Consider the following 19,371-nt stretch of genomic DNA (forward strand, 5'->3'; position numbering starts at 1 on the left):
TGCAAAGGATTGACTTTGAGAGCCTTGCAGGGAATCAACCTGTCAATAACACACACCCATATTGATCAGTCCTGACTTTCATTTAAAAGAGCAGTTTCACCAGACACTAAATCATCATCATGAGTAAGAATACAGACTTCCTACCTGACACTGAAGGCTTTCAGGCATGGCTGGATCATTTTGAGTTTGTTTGTTTGCTTGTTTCACCTTGAATTGAAAGTTTGGGCATAAAATGGCTTTACAGTCCTGTCTGAAAAGGTGCAGGAGTTTTGTGACACAATTCGAGATTTGAATTGATAAAATGTAAAAGTCTGTGCATGCGAGGCCCAACACAAGGAGACCACAGTTCCACCTATGCCACAGGACAGCATGGAAACCCAACTATGGTCCCCAACACAATGAGAAAGGAAGCTTTATTGGAAATGACCAGCAAAGAAAACCTGACTGAACTGCCCTGGGAATGCAAGGAGGAAGTACTGTGTTGATTTTGGTGAATATTCAAATTATGTGAATTTATCTTTCATTTCTATTGCTTTGTCATTTTATTAGATTCATACTTATGCTTGTGGCAGATGTATTTATATTGTATAGCTGTGCCTCATCACAAGACAGTCGTGGGTACAAATATGGCCTGATCGTTCTGTTTTTTCTAGTTATACACTTGCGTCCTGTCTGAGGTGTACCTTTCCTTCACCTTAAGTCACCTGGGATCAACTCCTTTAACCCACAACCCGCACTGGACAGAGCGAATGATGGATGGATGGATGGAATCTAAGAAGGCCTACCACTGCAAGACCAACATCATATCATGACTTATTTCATTCCATTACTGTTCTCATTAATTTTGGAGGAGTAAAATGAAATTTATTTGTCTGTCTGTATGTCTGTCTGTCTGTCTAAAAGTTGGTGCCAATAAGTTTTAATGGCTTTCAAATCTAAAGACTATGCATGCATTTCCTGCACAATGGTGTCACACATTTAGAATGAAAACCTAAATATGGATTTCCTCCTGACCCGATAAAACACAAGGTATTTGGCTATTTTCACTTCTCATAGTAGGTTTGTATAATCAGGAAGTTGCTCTCATGCAATTCAACTAAATTGAAGCTATTGCTTGAATTTACTGAGCGTATTTAGTTTTGAATTTCTATTATAGGATTATTGTTATTAGAGATGAACTCTGAGGTCTCTTCATGTGGTGAATACCTCTGAGTCAAGTTGGTGGCTGTTTATTCTAAGGATGGGCAGTATATTTAGAAATGTGCGTAAAGTTGCAGCCTGATTGCACCTTCTTCCGAAGCCTTTGTTTGGATCTTAGACAAAAGAACAGAAACATGAAAGAGCTTCATTCTGGTATGATGCAACCAAAAACTCCTCTGAAGTCAGTCAGCTCTGTTTTAAATGCATTTTGAGCCTCTGAAATGCTTTTAGCTCCAGCCTCATGAAGACCAGGGCAATTATCAGTATGAAAATTAGGAAATAAGATTTTCAATTGTAGCTACATACATACCAGAGAGTTTTGTTTTGTTTTATAACAGTGGAAAACACAAATGGATTTAAAAAAAAAAAATCTGATGCAATGTATGAGTGCAGAGCACAGCAATCTTTCACAACCCAGGATAAGGCCCTTAGCGTCCAACTTTAGCCAGATTAATGGGTCAAGCAGAAGGGAGAACTACAAGTGCACCTGGTAGGTTAACAAAGGGAATGAATTTTGGCCATTTTGTTAACATGGAGCAGGGATTTGCAAACATTTTTGCTTCAAGACCCAGTACAAAAACATGGTGGCTCTGTAGGTACCAAACATAAAATAACTAGACTCATTAACTATTGATCCACACACAACAAACCATTAAAAAACGATTTCTTTGTAATATATTATGAGTCAAGTAGGGAAGGGTGCACCTAATAGTTTTAACAGATAACTTCGGAAATCTGCAGACCCTGCTTTTTCTTTAAAACTATCATTGCCCTACAATTTGCAACATAGAAAACACTGAGGCCTCTCTTCAGTGTTATGATTTGATTGAGAATACGAGCGCACAGGTTCTGTCACGCTGTAATTTGCTCTGTCAATTGTCAATTCTTCTGTCAATTCTAATTTGTTCGCTGTATTGTGAAAAAGAAAAAATCCATCCTTCTGTATAACAAACACAAATTCCCTTTGGGCAGAACTGTACACATCTGTGAACAATACTGCATTAAATATTGGAACTGAATATACAAAATACACAGTATTGTAAATCATGCATGCACATGCAGATGTTCCTGTCTGTCCAGACACATAGTTTCATCGACATCACAGCTGATGTTGTCTCTTGTAATGCAGCGAAGAAAGTTTCTCCCTGAGTGGCAAATTCAGCCTCTGCAGGACTCTCCTGGACAGATTTTGAAAACTAGTCCAACACTTTTGTATGTAATAACCCAAGCAGTGAAACTTGTTAGACAACTAAATAATTAGTTCATTAACGATAGAAAATATTCAGCATCCACAAGTAGGTTCAATGTGACTGACACTGACACTCTGATAATGTTATTAAACAGTAAAGAGCTGTATGAAAGCAGCTGGTGCTCATCCAAAAGCATTTGCAAGTTGTTGGAGGGAAGGAGAAACTGCTACTGCAGTGTGCACAAATGACTAACTGTTGTTGAGGGTGAACTAACTGTTAAGCAGATGTTAATAGTGTTGTGAGAAATGCACCAAAGTGACTGAGAAAAGCTGTAAATTGAACGAAGCAGGTTCTGAAGACGGGTGGCCCTCCCTGTGGGGTGGGGCTGCCATGGCGGTCTTATTATGCCCTTGATTTCACATGTTATCAATGCATATGTTTCTTACTGTAAAAACAAGCAAAAACACAAAAAAAAGTGTAGTAAATACTGTGTTATATGAGAATTAAATATGCTAAAACCTTGTTGTTCTTGTTTTGCTCCAGTTATGCTGCTCATTAGATTTGGTGTCTTGTTAACTGCACTGCGGAAACAGACAACAAAGACCAAAATGTAACCAAAAGGAGACATCCCTCCTCTTCTTAATACTGACAGTGGAAAATGAAGAAGTGAGATGTACACTTACAAAGGCCTTTACAGAGAGAAAGACTGAACTTAGCAATCAAGAGCATAATTTTTTTGCTTCTTTAAAAGCACTGAATCACATATATTCAAAACTATGCTTTCAATTCATAATCACATTGAAATGTGATACAGAGAGAAAGGTGTTTGTTCTGGGAAAAAGAAGAAGTCAACTGAAGAAGTCAACTGCACTCTGTTGAACAATCAGCAACAGGGCTCATACTGACAAACATGGCAACGTGGTTTTCTTGCAACATGGTGTGATGTTGAGACAGAGCCACGTTGTCAAGAGAGACTTTAAATACATTTACCAAGAACAACCACATCGCAGAAGTCCATAATGAAACACTAATTTTCCTATGAAAACCTTATTTGTTGCCTCCCAAGAAAAATCAGCAATGGCTCTGTTTGACAGATGAGCTGCAGTGGAATTTTAAACTGAGAAAAGAAAGATTTTACTATCAAAAACCTCACAGGAATCAATTTAAGAACTGCTTTAAATTCTTAGTTTGGAAACAAATCCACTGAACTAATAGGAACTCAGCAGGATCATGAGCCTCAAACTGGTGCAGTTATTTTCTGAGCCAAAGCCACAGTTACCCGCATCCTAGCTGACATGACACAGTCAAGGCTGAGCTCAACGGAAGCTGTTCAGAAATCACACCTTTTTTTTTTGTCCCCTTGACCATGAGCACCCACAAACTGGCTTTACTGCTAAGGTTATTGGTGGCACATTATTATTAGGTATGGGAGGGTAGGCATGCTTCTAGGTCTGCTTGGAACAAATTCATACATTGATAAAGTCACAGATTACCGCAACAAGCATGTCATAGGAAACCTGAGCTTCCCCAGGAAATCGTAACCATGCACAGCAACAACATGCAAACTCTGTACAGAAAGGCTCTCATTTCTGGATCAAACCAAATACAGTTCCTTCATAAATTAAGAGTACTGCGTCGACATTGAATGTATGTTCTCACCTTAACAGTAGAAGCAGAGTTAGCACAGAAGATGTAACTGAACACCAGTGGTTTTTGACTGCAATAGACAAAAACATGCATCTAGAATATTTCCCAATTTTAAGTTTTTGTAACGCATAAAAATATTTCATTTAATGGCACTAAACTGGAGTTAAAGGCATGCATGGTGACAGCTCAATTTTTTTAACCCTAAACACAACGTGGCACACTAAATGAAAACCTTTTTTCTTTTTTTTTTTTTTGGTCTGAATCACATCATAAATTGACACACTGCCACCCTGTTCGTTTGAGTTTCTCACCGCCTTCTTAAAAACCAACCACAAATTGAAAACAGCAGTCACATGGCCTGACTGGTGACTCAGGAACTGGACAGAGTGAGTAAACCTCTACGTCCCTCTGTGAAGGTTATGGCCTGTTTGGCTCAAGCTTAAATAAAAAATGTGATTATTTTGCTTTGTAATTAGCTGCAGCAGCAGCAGCAGCACCAAGTTACTGAAGATGATACAGTAAAAAACACAGTGATGTAATCTTTCAGGCCTGAGTAGAAGTCTTGCATGTTCTTGGCAGTGCAGACACAAGAAAAACAGCTCACAGGGCCTTCGGTGCCAAATAAAGGGCTTGACCCTCAGACCAATATCGTAAATCAAGAACTGTGGTCTGTGGAAGCATTTTATCGGTACCATCAAGCCATTTTTATGTCTTTTCTTCAACCATTTGCTAGTTTTCCATGAATTACTCATATTCTGTAGGCTGTTCTCTTCTGCAATAAAATGCATTTCAATAGCTGCACCCACTGTGCTAATGTTTACTTTTACATGGCGCTTTTCATGTTGTGTACATGAGTGTTTGATCTGACCCTCTGGTTTTCCTTCTGCTTCATACTAATAGTCACTTCTGACATTTCTGTTGTTTTGTAATGAGTAGTTTTACATGATCAAGGAATAATTTAAGTTCAATGTTTTAAAAGATTTAATTGGTTATAGTCAACTCCATTCAGTTATCACTTGTGTGGTTTCTACACATTATACATATATAATATGATGTATTTTTTTACTATCTCCATAAGCAGATGTTTTGATGTGAATTTCTGTGGACCCTGGAAATAATAGTCATGTGTTACTAGTGCTAACATGAAATAGAAGCTGGTTTAAATTAGTCCTCAAGAAAGAAACTAAAAAGATAGTAAGCTTACTTTTAAACATTTCACTTATAGCCCAGAAATGTGACATACGTGGCAAGCTGTTTTTAATTCATAAATATGCAAAAAAAAAAAAAAAAAAAATCTGAGTTTAATTATCATAAGTGTTTTTTAATTGACAGAAAAATTTAAACAAAGTTGCATGTGTTGTTAAATCGACATTGAAACTTACCTCTGAATGTGGTCCTCATCTACAGCCATGCTGGAAAAATGTTGGCAACAGCAGCCGCTCATCATGTGGAGCCGGAAACAATTTCAGGTGACACTCAAAAAAAAAAAAAAAAAAGTAAATCAGGAACTGTCCACCACATGGCCGACATATACAGGGAGAAAAAAAAAACATCAATTATTTCGGCATGTACCTCAACTTTGGTTGTCTCCTCAATTAGGTCTGTCCAAATATATCTGTATTGGCAACAACGGATCACACTGAAGTCAAGTCTATGTTACCTACAGTCAAGTACATTTCAGGCTGCCTTCTCTTCTGTCAGTCTGCAGAGGGTTCAAGACCAAGGGGCACTCCTCCAGAGGGTGAAATAGAAACAGAGCTGATTTAATTCTGCTGGCTGAATAACTTCTTGCTCACATGTATCCAAATGTAATTTAATATATTTGTTATGTGTAGCGTATAGATTTTATATATTTATCGATTTATATCTTTTTACATATCTGTGCCTTTACTTGTACTTTGCACCACAAGAATTGACTTTTAATTTTATTGTTCATGTATAATGACAATAAAAGCATTCTGTTCTGTTCTATTCTAAATCCAATATATGTCACGGCTTGTTTTAAGCTACTTAGTTCTTGCATCACTGACAAATAGACAAGCTTTCTTACATTTCTTTATCTTATAAAATACGCAGAAAGACAGACCTCTGAGAGCATTGAAATAGGAAAACAGTTTGAATGTCTGGCTGTTTTTGCTCTTGTCTCTGAAAACTATTGCTTCCCAGCACCTCTGATAATCAGTAATTAGCACATTTTTAACCAAATGAGAGCTGAAAAACAAACCGATTTACTATTGTACATATTTAGAATTATTCCATACAACTTATATTAAATCTTTAATGATACTGAGCGCAATGTTTAAAATGATGCTACAGAAGATTTTATGTTAAAACGCTTAAAAATATTCATTGAATCTTGTGGAAGTGTGCTATTTAATTGTGCAGTATATACTAAGATTTTGAAGCAATAATACAACTACTAGTATTATTAGTAAGTAGTAGAAAAAAAATGGTTTTTTATGCACACTGAAGTTGTAAGTTTTAGTTGTGGAACCATGGTAAATACTGTTGTTAGTCAACCAGAGGTTTTAAAAAACAGTTGTATCTAACCTCTGATTTGGCTTCTTTCTTTTTTTTTTTACAAAACCAAAACAAAAAACCCCATCTTTTTAGCACCACTCTGTTTCACATCCTTCAATTAGCAAGCTGTAAGGAAAATTTGTGATGTCGTCTTCTTACTCAGAAAAACTCCCTTTATACTATTGCAAGCATGTGAACTACAGATGAATATCAATGTGAAAGTGTCGGTGAAACTTCCTCTCTGATTAATCAACTCATGGAAATGACAATCAGACGAGCTGGTTTTCAGCGCCAGGACCATGGAGCTCAGCATGCTTTACAGTAAAAGTATTTCCTGACACTTTTTTAAGCACGAGATGCTTATGTAGATGTTGAGGAATAAGGTGTGGTCTCGATGAGAAACTACATCATAGCTTCCTCTTATTTTTTTCTTTCAGTTTGTACAATCTGAATTGTTGCTCAGAACTTTAATCTAGTCTCTTCTCCTCTCTTCTGCTCTCCTTTGTGAATGTCCAAGGCCGTACAGTGTACACACTGGCCGTTACACGATGCAGGCCACAGACCGTTTTATTAAATTTTACTGTCAGTTCCTCTGCGCTGTCACAGCTGTAACCACGGGGAGGTGAGATAAAAATGGATCGAAGCAATGTTCGTATTCGCCTGTGCATGTGATGCACCCAGACACATGCAGTTTTTCCTCTACCCTTTGCACAGTGCACCCACACTGACTGTGGTTTAAGAGCTTCCGATGCGTTCACACATCTGCCTATTGTCTCAGTGCCTTCATTAAGATTCAAAAATGAGTTTATCAAGACAACACATAACGCACACATGTGAATCACTCACAAAGGGTGATTTTGTGGCTTAAACAAAAATTAATAGTCACAACAAATGTGATATTGTCATACTGAGCAAATTCATATTATAATAAGTGTTTGTTAATCATTAACATTGAAAGCAGGTTAGATGTGATATAAGTCAATCATTAAAATTGTATAGTACTTTCAAATGGGTGAACATTTGTGACATTCATTTAGCCAGTTTAATCTAAAGCTCCTACTGACATCCTGTTCTGAAAGTTTTTTTGTCTGTATTTGTTATCAACTCAGCGTCGAGTTCTCCTGTGGACTTCAAAATACATTCTCTAACAGACACCATTTGAAATCCAAGCTACAGCGCAGTGTTGAAGGCACAGGGTATTCTTCACAATATCTTATTTGTTTTGTCAATTTCTCATGTGGTTAACAAACAATTACAATCAGTTTTATGAGAAGAAATGCAAATACTGTGTTGTCATTCAGTGTTTTACCCCCAGCTTGTGCCTCATAAGGAGTTAAATGAAATGGAGACATGCTACTTCAAAAGGCCTGTGTTAGAGATAATTGTCAGAACAACCTCTTTTACACTTCCCCTTTCCCCTTCCTGTCTACATGCTCTTTAGTGCAGCGTCTTTGTACATTATGTCACTTGTCAAGCTTTAAGTGTGCTTCCTCTCTACAGAGAATTCACATGATATCATTCCTTTTTGGTTAAAGAAGAACATTTTCTTAGAGCTCCTCCATTCCTCAAATCTCCCGATTAAACTATTAGACCTCAGCTCGTGTGCCTTAATCAACAAAGTCAGCCTCAACCTTAAGAGGTTCACGTCTCAGTGAGGAGAGATGGTGAAACAGCTGAAAACCACTGGAGGGCAGTGTGGCTTCATGTTGCACCACGGTTGTTCCCCTTTTTTCACACACATCTCTCTACTGATTTACTGACTTGTTTTTTTTGTTTTTTTTGGAATAGCCAAGTGGCTGAATGCATTTTGTACACGCACGCACACACACTCACTCACTCACACACACCCACACACACACACACACACACACACACACACACACACACACACACACACACACACACACACACACACACACACACACGCATGCACGCTCAGTGTTGCGATTTGGACTCCTTTTGGTTCCTCTCTGCCGATGACTGACAGGTTCTTAACGAGAGCAGCCTAGAGCGTTTGCCCTCCAGGCCTGTACATCAACCATCAACATACAACACACGCACACGCACTCACGCACATGCACGCTCACTCCCATATTTATACACACACACACATGCATCCAGTCTCGCTCTGTACAGACATTCTTGGTCCCATTTGGCGGGCTCAGGCGGTGTGTCCACTGGCGAGGCAGCGTTTGACAGTCACCGGGAGACGCTGCGGGTTTAGCAGCATTAACATGTTTCTATGAAGCAGCCTTATCCAACACAGGAGGAATGTCAGCTGCACAATTGTTTAATAATGTTCCCTACAAACACATTACAGCACCAGTAAGGGCTAGCCGCGGTGCGTCTGTGTGTGTGTGTGTGTGTGTGTGTGTGTGTGTTTCAGTGTGTAGTTAGAGTGAGGGCCACAATGATGAGATGGCATAGCTGGGTAGGTGAGGATGGAAACCCAGAGCAGCACATGTTCTCCCCCCCTCTCTCCCTCCCTCGTCTCCCTCCACCCCATATGATTCATCCCTCCTCTCACCTCCATTACTTCTTTTTTTCATTGGAGAAGAGAAAACCCAATTAAAATACTATGTGGACGGATACGATGAAGAAAGACATACCACCTCCATGACATTCTCTCTACCCCCCGCGCGGTGACAGATCTGGTGCATTCAAAAGGAGGTGAAAAAATGTGCAGGCTCCCACCCCCCTGCCGCCATTAAATGTTGATGTATAATCTCAAAAAATATAAATGGATGTGTACGCCGCGTGAAGATTAATGTATAAATCAAAATCGACTACAGATTCAACCCACCCACACACACACACACACACACACACACACACACACACACACACACACACACACGCACTCGCTGTTTGTTTATATGGAATTGCATGAGAGATTCCTATATGCCAAAAACCTGATGCAGCAGGAGGTGGAAGATGTATCCATTTTGTACATTTCAGGTAACACACACATACACGGACACCCACAAGCACTTTCATATGCATACATATACAATAACGGATTCATGTCTTCCGTGTATATCTCCCTCCTACCCCTCTTCCTCTACTCTTGTTTTCCTCTCTTCCTGACCCAACATCCGGCCCTCCCATGAGATCCTGCTTTCTGCTGCCAGACTGGGCCTATATAGGCACACATACACACACACACACACACACACATACACACACACGCAGCCTGGCTCTGTCTCTCTGTGGACATGTGAGCTGCCAGTCAATCCTGCTGCAGCTCGGTTGCAGACCTCACAGCTTTTCTGTTGTCGGGGTCAGAAACTGGAGATATATGAGTTTGCGTGCACACACATTCACACACTCTTCCAGTGCCTTGACCTTCTGGTCAAGGGGCTGCAGGAGTGTGTGGACTCTTCCTGTCAGGCCTTACTAAATACTATATGCTGCTGATATTTACTCACTTCAATATTGCAACAAAGCAGCTGAGGATGCTTAAGGAGACCTGCACACCTCAAGCAGGAGGAAAAAGCTCCACAGTTCGACTCCAATCGTTAGTCAGCAGCAGCAGCACAGGTATACAAACATCCAGAATAAAACATTTCTCCCCCTGTGAAGACATGCTGAAGGGACTTGGTTAACTGCAGTAAACAGAGCGCCCTTCAGTGAGAAAGTCCAGAGGGACCACAGTAACACCTCCCTCCCTCGCTCGCTCGCTCTCTCTCTCTCTTTCTCTCTCCCTGTCTCTCACACACACTCACACACATTCATACAAATCCAGTTCTGTGTTTGAGTGGCCATTTAGAAATCTTGACGGCAGTTCACTGACCCAGCACTAACAAGTCAGCTAGCACGGCCTTTGAGGAGTAGCGCCTCTTATCTAGTGACCACACAGGGCTTGCTATCAGCTGACCGTGTTTGACCACTGGTTAAACTGATTAGCCTGTCATCCAGTCAAGTTACAGTAAGCAGATATCCAACGATACTCCAGCAATGCACATTTTTGACTGAAGAAAGCTTTTTTTTTTAATTAATCGAGTAATGAGAGGTGCCTTTTCCAGTAAGTTTGCTTGAGCTCCAAAGTGTGTATTTATAACATACAGAAACACAATGCTTTTAACTAAAAGGGGCAAACAAAAGCTCAGTTTTTTTTTTCAATCCACTTGTCCAGTTGGATTGAACAAATGGTCAGCGGTGGAGAGATGGCTGTGTGGACATGTGATGGTCCAAGTGTCAGAGACTGGGGGACTCACCCGTTTAATGAGAATCTATGGCCCGTTCTGATAAAGGGTCTGACTGAGAGGCTGTGACAGTCCTAAGGCCCACATGTATAAATGATGTGGGTGGGTGGTTGATGGGAGGTGTAGAATGTGTGGCTGCATAGACTCCATCCTCAGAGAACATGGGTATCATTTAGCAACGGGCCAGAAACTTGACAAATGGTTGAAGACAGAAAACCACAAAAACTACTTGGAGAAGTGAGACCAACAAAAAAATAAACAAAATGTCTAAAGTAGGACTGTCAGGGTGAAAACACATCATGCAAGTAGTCAGATCTAAACCGTGTGGATAACACTGCTATAAAAAGCAATTACTGTCTCTACTGCAATGTGCAGGAGCCCAACTGTAAAGCCTGATCTCGGAATTGACATTCTAATGCTATTCTTATTGCCTCAGTTTCAGTCACTGCTTGTTGCTCTTCACCTTTTTTGGATTTGAAAACAATTCCAGAGCTGCTGTCTCTTTCTTCTTTACTATGATATATGCTAGCATTAACTGAAGCTGTTATATGACTCGTTTCTATTTAACTAAAATTCTGTTTACTGGGAAAAAAAGCAACTTATAAATCCTGAATTTACCCATTTCTCCAGAGAGTAATACAAGAAAAACGTTGTAATGGAGGTATTCACCTGTGATTGTTTACAATCATAGCTTCAACACTAGTCTACCTTTATTTGATATGTTCACTGTTTGCAGCATCTTCCTCCATATAACTTACGTAAACTCTGCTGAGGCTGATCGTGAATCAGCGATAAGACTTCTCTGATGCACTACTGCAATAATACACATAACACAGGACTGCTGAAAAGTTATTTTCCCCCTGAATGGTCCTTTTTATTTTTAACAATTAGCAAAGGAGGTGCACTTTTTGTATCCTTTTTTAAAGGTAAATAGTTACTTTTCTGAAAGTTCTACATTCAACTAATTTGCACAACACTGGATATTGAAAACGCAGCGGTAAGCTTTACAGAATACGTCAATTAAGTGTGTTGAGAAGAATTTTATGAAATATTGGAGTCATATTTTTGGAGTCTCTTTCCAAAGTCTCTGCAGAAGTTACTTTTCCCAAATTGTCGTTATATTTGATAGCGAATTCAATTCAAGGTGTTAAAAAAACAAACGAAACAAAAAAAACCAAAAAAAAAAACATGTATAAACATATATTATAGATTTGCTTTATTTGCATTGATGGAAGTGGCATTTGTATTCCCGTGTGGAGATTATTCAAATGGCTACGCATCTGAAACAATTTAGAAACCACACACACACACACACACACACACACACACACACACACACACACACAGACACACACACACACACACACACACACAGAAAAGCCTTTGTTATGTTGAGAGCGTTTTTCTCTGCACGACCGAGAGGGGTTAAAATCCGATTGAGTCGATATCACTTGAGAATAGCACATTTACCGTACAGTCTGAGTATGTGTGTGTGTATGTGCTTGTTGTGTACGCGTGTGTGTTTGTGTGCCGGCAACATGGAGCCAAGGGACTTCCTCCCTCTCCGTCTGCAGCCCTCAGTTGAAATAGAATTGAATAGTCTGAATCCTCAATGGTAAATGTTCACAAAGTCAATACCAACTGTTAAGTCTCCCCTGCATTGGGGTTAAGGGCATTACCATTTCTGAGACTTAGGAAAACACACACACAAACACACACACACACACACACACACACACACACACACACACACACACACACACACACACACACACACACACACACAGTGAAGGCGTACTCACCAGATGCCCCATGAGAGGATAAAATATTTTTGAATCTTTTGCAAAATGCTTACTGTACATTCTGCTTAAAAATTCTCTTTCACTGTAACACATTCATCTAAGGCTTGTTTTCGTTTTTGTTCACTAATCTCTGAACAATGATCCTGGTGGGCGCACAGCATTTTCTGAAGTGACATTAGTGCCTGAGGGACGGTGGTATCACTGATCTGACTAAGCACGAAATCCAGTTCAACTCAAGAGCATTTAAGTGCAGAGAGGCAAAAGGGAATTATATTAATATTAACTGCAGGAAATACATAATCATCACAAAGATTTAAGGCTTTATGTAGAAAACTGCTGGTGTGTTTTCCCTTAAACTCAGCTTAAAACACATTTATTATCATTTACACTCTGGCTCAGCCAGGAGAGTTAGGACTGGACAGTCACAAAGCAGCATTAATCTCATCCCATGAGCAAATCTCTTGTATATCTGACATTTTTCAGCCAATCTTATCCAAACTAGCTTAAATACACGTATTTACTTTAAAGTATGACTAATTTCAGGCAACTGCCATTGTCTGGAAGTTAACAACTTAAAAATATTAATAAATACCTATATAAATACCTTATACACACTTATATATTAATAACAGAAAGAACTCAAAGTCATTAAATGTAGCTGTGGTCAAGTCATGCTTTTTACAATAAGCATCGCAAAATTTCATATAAAACCCAATTCATTGCTAGATATCAATACAATTGACTGGAGCCTTTAGTTTTTTGAGTGTGGTTGCACAATTCTACATGTAAACATTGATCTGCTGTCCTTTTGAGGAGTTCTGTGTATGTCTGCTCAGGGGAATGAATGGCTTACAATCAAACACCATGTCAGGAAACCATCCAACGAACGAAAAATATTTTTGATCCCAATGTTTAAAACATTTATTCTAATGTGACTTGTCAGAGAAACTAATGAACAGAGATATTTTGAAATTACAGCACAAATTGCCAGTCGTACCAGCATATAAGAGAAAATTCAAGAAAAGGTTAACAGTAAGGCTGAAATAAAACAAGCAGGGTTAGGATAGTTACTCTGAAAACATAATTACGGTACAAGTTGCTTGTTGAAAAATGCAATCAGCAAGTTACTCCAACTACCACATACTTAAAATAATAGATCATTTATATTTACTTTTATTTTACTTTAATCAATAGCTTAAAAAAATTTTGTCTGCTGACAACACTTTGAGATGGTCAAGTTTTGTCTGTTTATGGAACGATGCAGGGTCCTGGTCCTGGTCCTGGTCCTGGTCCTGGTCCTTGTCAGCTGCTCTGGGCTGCTCACTTTACTCCACCTGGCGGTGTCATGACTCAGGAGCAGCTAACTCCTTCACACAGTGCAAAATTAACAGTCAATTAACTCATTAATAATAAATTATTCAAGTGTTTTCATGAATCACCTGGTAGTTTGTGATGATAATAATTATCTTTATATCACAAACCCTGACTAAACCTCATTCAACTTTGGATGTAACAACACTGCAGTGCCAGTTGTAGTATTTCCTGTTTACTGCAGTTCAACCCCAGATTATGTCAAAAGAACCTTCGAAAATTCTGTGGAAGGAACTTTTTTTTTTAAGAGTTAACCAATCTAACCTTGCAAAATTGTGAAATTGTAACTGAAAATGAAATTCACAAAATTTCAAAATGCATAAACTACACAGAAAAGCCCCCAAAGCAGAAATCTCAATAAATTCTTTGAATTAATGAGTGAGTGCCGATTACCATCTTTTTTAAGTGCTTGTCTCAGAAATGCCCACACATAGTAAACACGACTGTCCATAGTGCTAAAGCTGCTATGAGTAGCATGTGAGCATCAATACCACAAAATCCATAACTCCTGCACTACCCAACACTGATCGAGGTTCTGCATGTGTTTCTATCATGTGTCTGATTGTTCTAATTTTATGCTACCAAGTATTGTATTTCATGCTTCTGTGGATTTTTTCTGTTGTGGATCTGTTTGGCTTAAACTTTACCAGTATTTTTAGTAAAATGAGCGCTACTTAGCAGGATTCCAGGACTCCTGCTAAGTAGCGCTCACATTTTAAATAAATAACATTTAGATTTTTGGTATCCTAATTACGTAGCACCATTATATCTAATCCATTACGCCACAAGTCTGAAAACAAGACTTGAAATGGGCAGTAAAAAAGTCAAGGATCCGAAATATAAGTGAACTCCAAAAACTCATGATAAGTGGATGTTGACAATAACAACAACTGGACAATATCACATAAACTGTTCCTCTCTGAGAGTTGCTTGTCAGAGGTGACCTAAATGAAGACTTAATTTTTTATTTACTTTGGCAGGTTGTTTCCAAGTCCAGGGGTTCTGATGGCAAAAAGCTACTGATTCTCACTGCTGAACCCTGGAAACCACAGTTGTTCAGTGAGCAGATTCACAGGCTGGTGCTGAATCATCATTCCTGTAATGTAGGGACTCCAGGCAATTAAATTCTAAAATATAAATCAAATGTGGACATAATGTCTTCTATTGACAAGTAGTGACTTTTTTTTTAATATGGTGTTAGTATTTTTATTCTTGTAAATTTCAGATGGTTAAAAACAGTTATTGGGATTATGTTCCAATGTTACTGTGCAATAGTGTGTAAAAGATGGTGAAGACCTTCCATATAAACACTTCCTGTTAAAATCAGTGTATGAAACTTTATTTAATATTTGTTTTTGCCCACAGTGGTTCATATTTATTGCAGCTAAAGTTACCTGTTTTCAACAATTCGATATTAATATGGAGGGAAACAGCAGAGAAAGAATAGAAGCAATAAAATGAAGTTTTAGCTGGCAGTCATGCGCTCCAGACCTGGCAGAAACGCTTTTGCGAGCACATTTCCACATCACCTGGGCGCTCCTGCAGAGTGTAGGGCGACAACATAAATTTAAGACTCTCTAGGTGTTTGCAAGCCTTAAAACTGGATCCAGTTGCTCTTTAGCTCAGGTCAGGCACAGGTTAGTACAGTTTGTGGCGGCGCTCACTCTGTGCTTTTGTGTCGGACTGTGATAAGTTACTTTGGGCAAATTTGCTAGTCAGTGTGGTTGCCAGCTTTTACGAGTGGTGCAGCTTCTAATGCGTCCTGCTGGTCATTAACGGTGGGCCAGCGCAGACCTTTTACCACAGCGCAGTGTTTCATTTGAACAGCGAGCTATAAAACCCCAGGCTCTGTCACTCAGTGTCATTTAAACCCGGACTGATTGGAACTATCTCTGGCCTTTGCTTCCCTACCTTCCTCCCCGCTTGCGTTCTTTCCTGGTCGGTTCATGAATAATGAATGAGGATATATATGCAGGCTGGATCTCAGATATTAATGGAGCTGAAAAACAGAAGGAGAACCATCCTTTGTGCTGCCAGCCATTCCATCTCCATGCTGCTGAAGCTGCCCCTGCCCGGTCGCACCTTTTTCTCACCTCGCCTTTTCCTTCCTTATTTTCCTTTCCTTCTTTCTGCTGCCAGTGGGTTGAGATGAGACAATGCTCAGTCTCGGTTGCTCTCTCGCCTAAAGTTATTCACTTTCTCCCCTGGCCATCACTGTGGGGGCAAAGGGTGGTCAGTCACAGCAAAATGAGAGCTTCAAATTATATATATATCTTAAAAAATAAGCTGAAAAACTATAGCGACAAATGAAAAGTTGACTTGGCTGCATGTGTAAGGTGACCATTGTCTGTTAGACCAGATCTCGTTCATTCAAGGGCATGGCAACGAGCTTCCTCCTTTGTTTGCCCCCGTCCTGTCTTTCTTCCAGCCCTTCCATGATCTGGCGACTCTGGCCAGAGAAGCCCCCGGCCAAACTGTGGCAGTCAAGGGCGAGAGGTACAGTACTGTTGGGTGAAGGGCGGCTGAGTGGAAGCTGGTCTTAATGCACATTTTTACCCAGTTTTTATCACATATTTTCATCACGACTCTAGAAAACATGTTTTAAAACGACTGACCAATATTGTTATTTGCCATATCTGCTATAAAAAATACTCACTTGTATCACATTCTGTCACCCAGATTTGCTGAGTCTTACTTACAAAAGGCTTAGTTGAAACAGTCCATGTGGCTCGGAGGGGCTGGCAGTCAGCATAGTCTGGCCCCGGGGCTGGCAGAGTCACTGCCATCCTTGGATGACTCGCCCAACAAGGCCAGAGGGCACAGATAATGGGCAGAGTCTTCTAACCCTTTATTTGTGCCAGGATGTCTCCACATTCGACAATGTCTCATCCGCACCTTATAAGGCCAGACAGAATCACAACTGTGGAGTCCTGAAAGCTGTGAATTGGCTCCTGATGGACGATAGTGGAAGGCAGGTTGTCCTAAACCTCTGACCCGGGCTGCATTATCCTGGAGGCCTCCCGCACACAAACTCGTCTCCCTCACATATATTCGATGACCTATTTACATGGGTGATTCAATCATAAATGGGCTTATTGGTCAGTAGCTGCAACTTCAAATAATACAGTATTTTTCATACAAAGCCATGCAAATTTACTGTCAGCACTGTAGTCCGGAAGTCTTCATGTGACCTACACTCCTCACAGATACAGCTCTTCTGAACATTTTTCCAAATAGTTGCAGCATACAATAGGAAGGGTGAAATTTTATTTAAACACTGGTCAGCGGGTCCAATTACTCTGCGTCTGTCACTTCGTTAACATTTCATAAATATATTCATGTCTGCTCACAGCCTGTACTTTTTTCATGCACACACATTGCACAATTTTAACTTTGCACAACTTGTTAATAGGACTTGCAAGTTGGCAGAGCTGTTTTGCTGTCCACATACTCCAAAGACTCACATAAAATATATTTCTACCACGAAGCAAGGTTTTGATCTTGGAAGTGAAGCAGAGTGTCAGTGAAATACCGTTAAAAAGGAGTATAGTTCAAAAAGTTTAAAATTTAACTTTTTGTGCTTGCTTGGGTGAGCGTTTCAGCTAATTACGCACAAATCCCTCACGCTCACAGCTCCAATCCACCGGCACCGCTGTCTCAGCAGAGGACAAAGAAAACAAAGGAGACTGACAAACAAACAGTGAGTGAAAAAAAAATATATAAAAGAGAGGAAGCTTTCTTTCCATATAGCAGCTGAGCTGAGGCGACAGTGGCGTTTAATCAGTTGGTTTTTCCAGCGCCGTCAGCGTGAGCAGCCTCGGCGGTGCAGCCCTCTGATCAGTGCTGGGAGAGGAGCTCCCCACCGAGCTGCTGCCGCCCCTGAACCACAGGTCAGTCCTTGGTGAGTAGGTTTCATTCTGCTGTCGCCTTCATAGTACCATCTCCTTTTCTCATTAAGATACTGTGTGTGTGTGTGTGTGTGTGTGTGTGTGTGTGTGTCTGTTGCACACACAAGTGTATGTATTTATGGGCATGTGTGTGTGTGTGTGTGTGTGTGTGTGTGTGTGTACGTGTGCATGGAGTAAATGCACCCCAGGACTCGCCTAAAGGGGATGTGGATTCCCGGCCTCCGCTGAGATACGGCAATACAACTAGGATTTCTACCAGTGGGGGGGTTGTGTGGGTGTGTGTGTGTACATGTGCACACATAAATGTGTATTGGAGAGATGCAAGACGCATCAAGTGACTCGGTGCCTCGGGGTCAGACACACACACATGCAGAGAAGGCGCTGGTGCTGCGGCGGGGTAAACAAGAGCAGGCTGTTAGATCTTATCAGCCTCATCACACGCTTTATTATGCTGATTTGGGAGTATACTGTAAACTAATCAGGAATCCAGGAGTCACAGGGGGGCACTCGGCTTAAAGGTTAGGCGTATAGAGAGAGGAGAACTTGCTCTGCATCTAAACTCATAACTTTTTTATCTTCTTATTCTTCTTCTTCTTTTCTTTTTTTTTTTTTTTTTGTTACTCCACCGCCACAGTACAAAAAGAGCTCATAGCTGAAAGGTTGTAACCTTTCACCCAGGTTTGAAAGGTCCACTTCATGTCTGCCTGGGTTCATTTCAGAGGTGTGGGGTGATTGACTGGCACCGGAGAGCCCGGCATTGACTTGGGGATTTTGAATTGAAGTCAGGACTCGGCCTGTCTGTGGCTATATGCTAATACTGGCCTTTAAACAAATTCACAAAACACACTTCCAGCCTCATGTTTGTTCACTTGCATAAATGCATATGATTCTTATTCTGCACTGAGCATCTCCTCCGACTTACACAACAACACGACAGAGCAATGGCATAAAGTTCACAACGTCTATTAATTTTGAGGCATCTGAATAACATCCCAGTGTTTATTAGACCTGGCTTCGCGCTTAATAAATAATGAAAAAGCGAGGCTCCTCTGGTTTTGTGGACTTTCTAAACATTTCTGTTTATGATTGTCTTTGATAAAACGTCACTCAGTTCAACCATTTCTGAGTCAGAATGTGACCGGGAATGTACACAATTTTAACTTGGCTCTTTGGTGATTCATGTTTATGGAGCACGTCTAACAGCCATACTGAGACAACCACACACATTAACACAATGTGGCACATGAGAGAGTTAGACGACAAGTAGCATATGAAGGCAACACACTGGTGGGAAAAAGCTGGAATATGGGGGAAAAAAATACTTTTCTTGGTGAAAGATGATGGAGTGGAGACATAAGTATCAATTAAGAGATTTGGCTAAATGCATGGATGGACTGGGACACAAAGCGCCCTCTGGCTGGGTTGGCACTGCCATCAACCACAATGTGAATTCATAAATATAGAGCAAAGTGGAGTCAAGAGCGTTTATTCCCATCAAGAAAAATAAATGGTTTAAATGCATATAAAA

Source organism: Salarias fasciatus, chromosome 23, assembly GCF_902148845.1.
Source record: "Salarias fasciatus chromosome 23, fSalaFa1.1, whole genome shotgun sequence".
Taxonomy (NCBI): Eukaryota; Metazoa; Chordata; class Actinopteri; order Blenniiformes; family Blenniidae; genus Salarias; species Salarias fasciatus.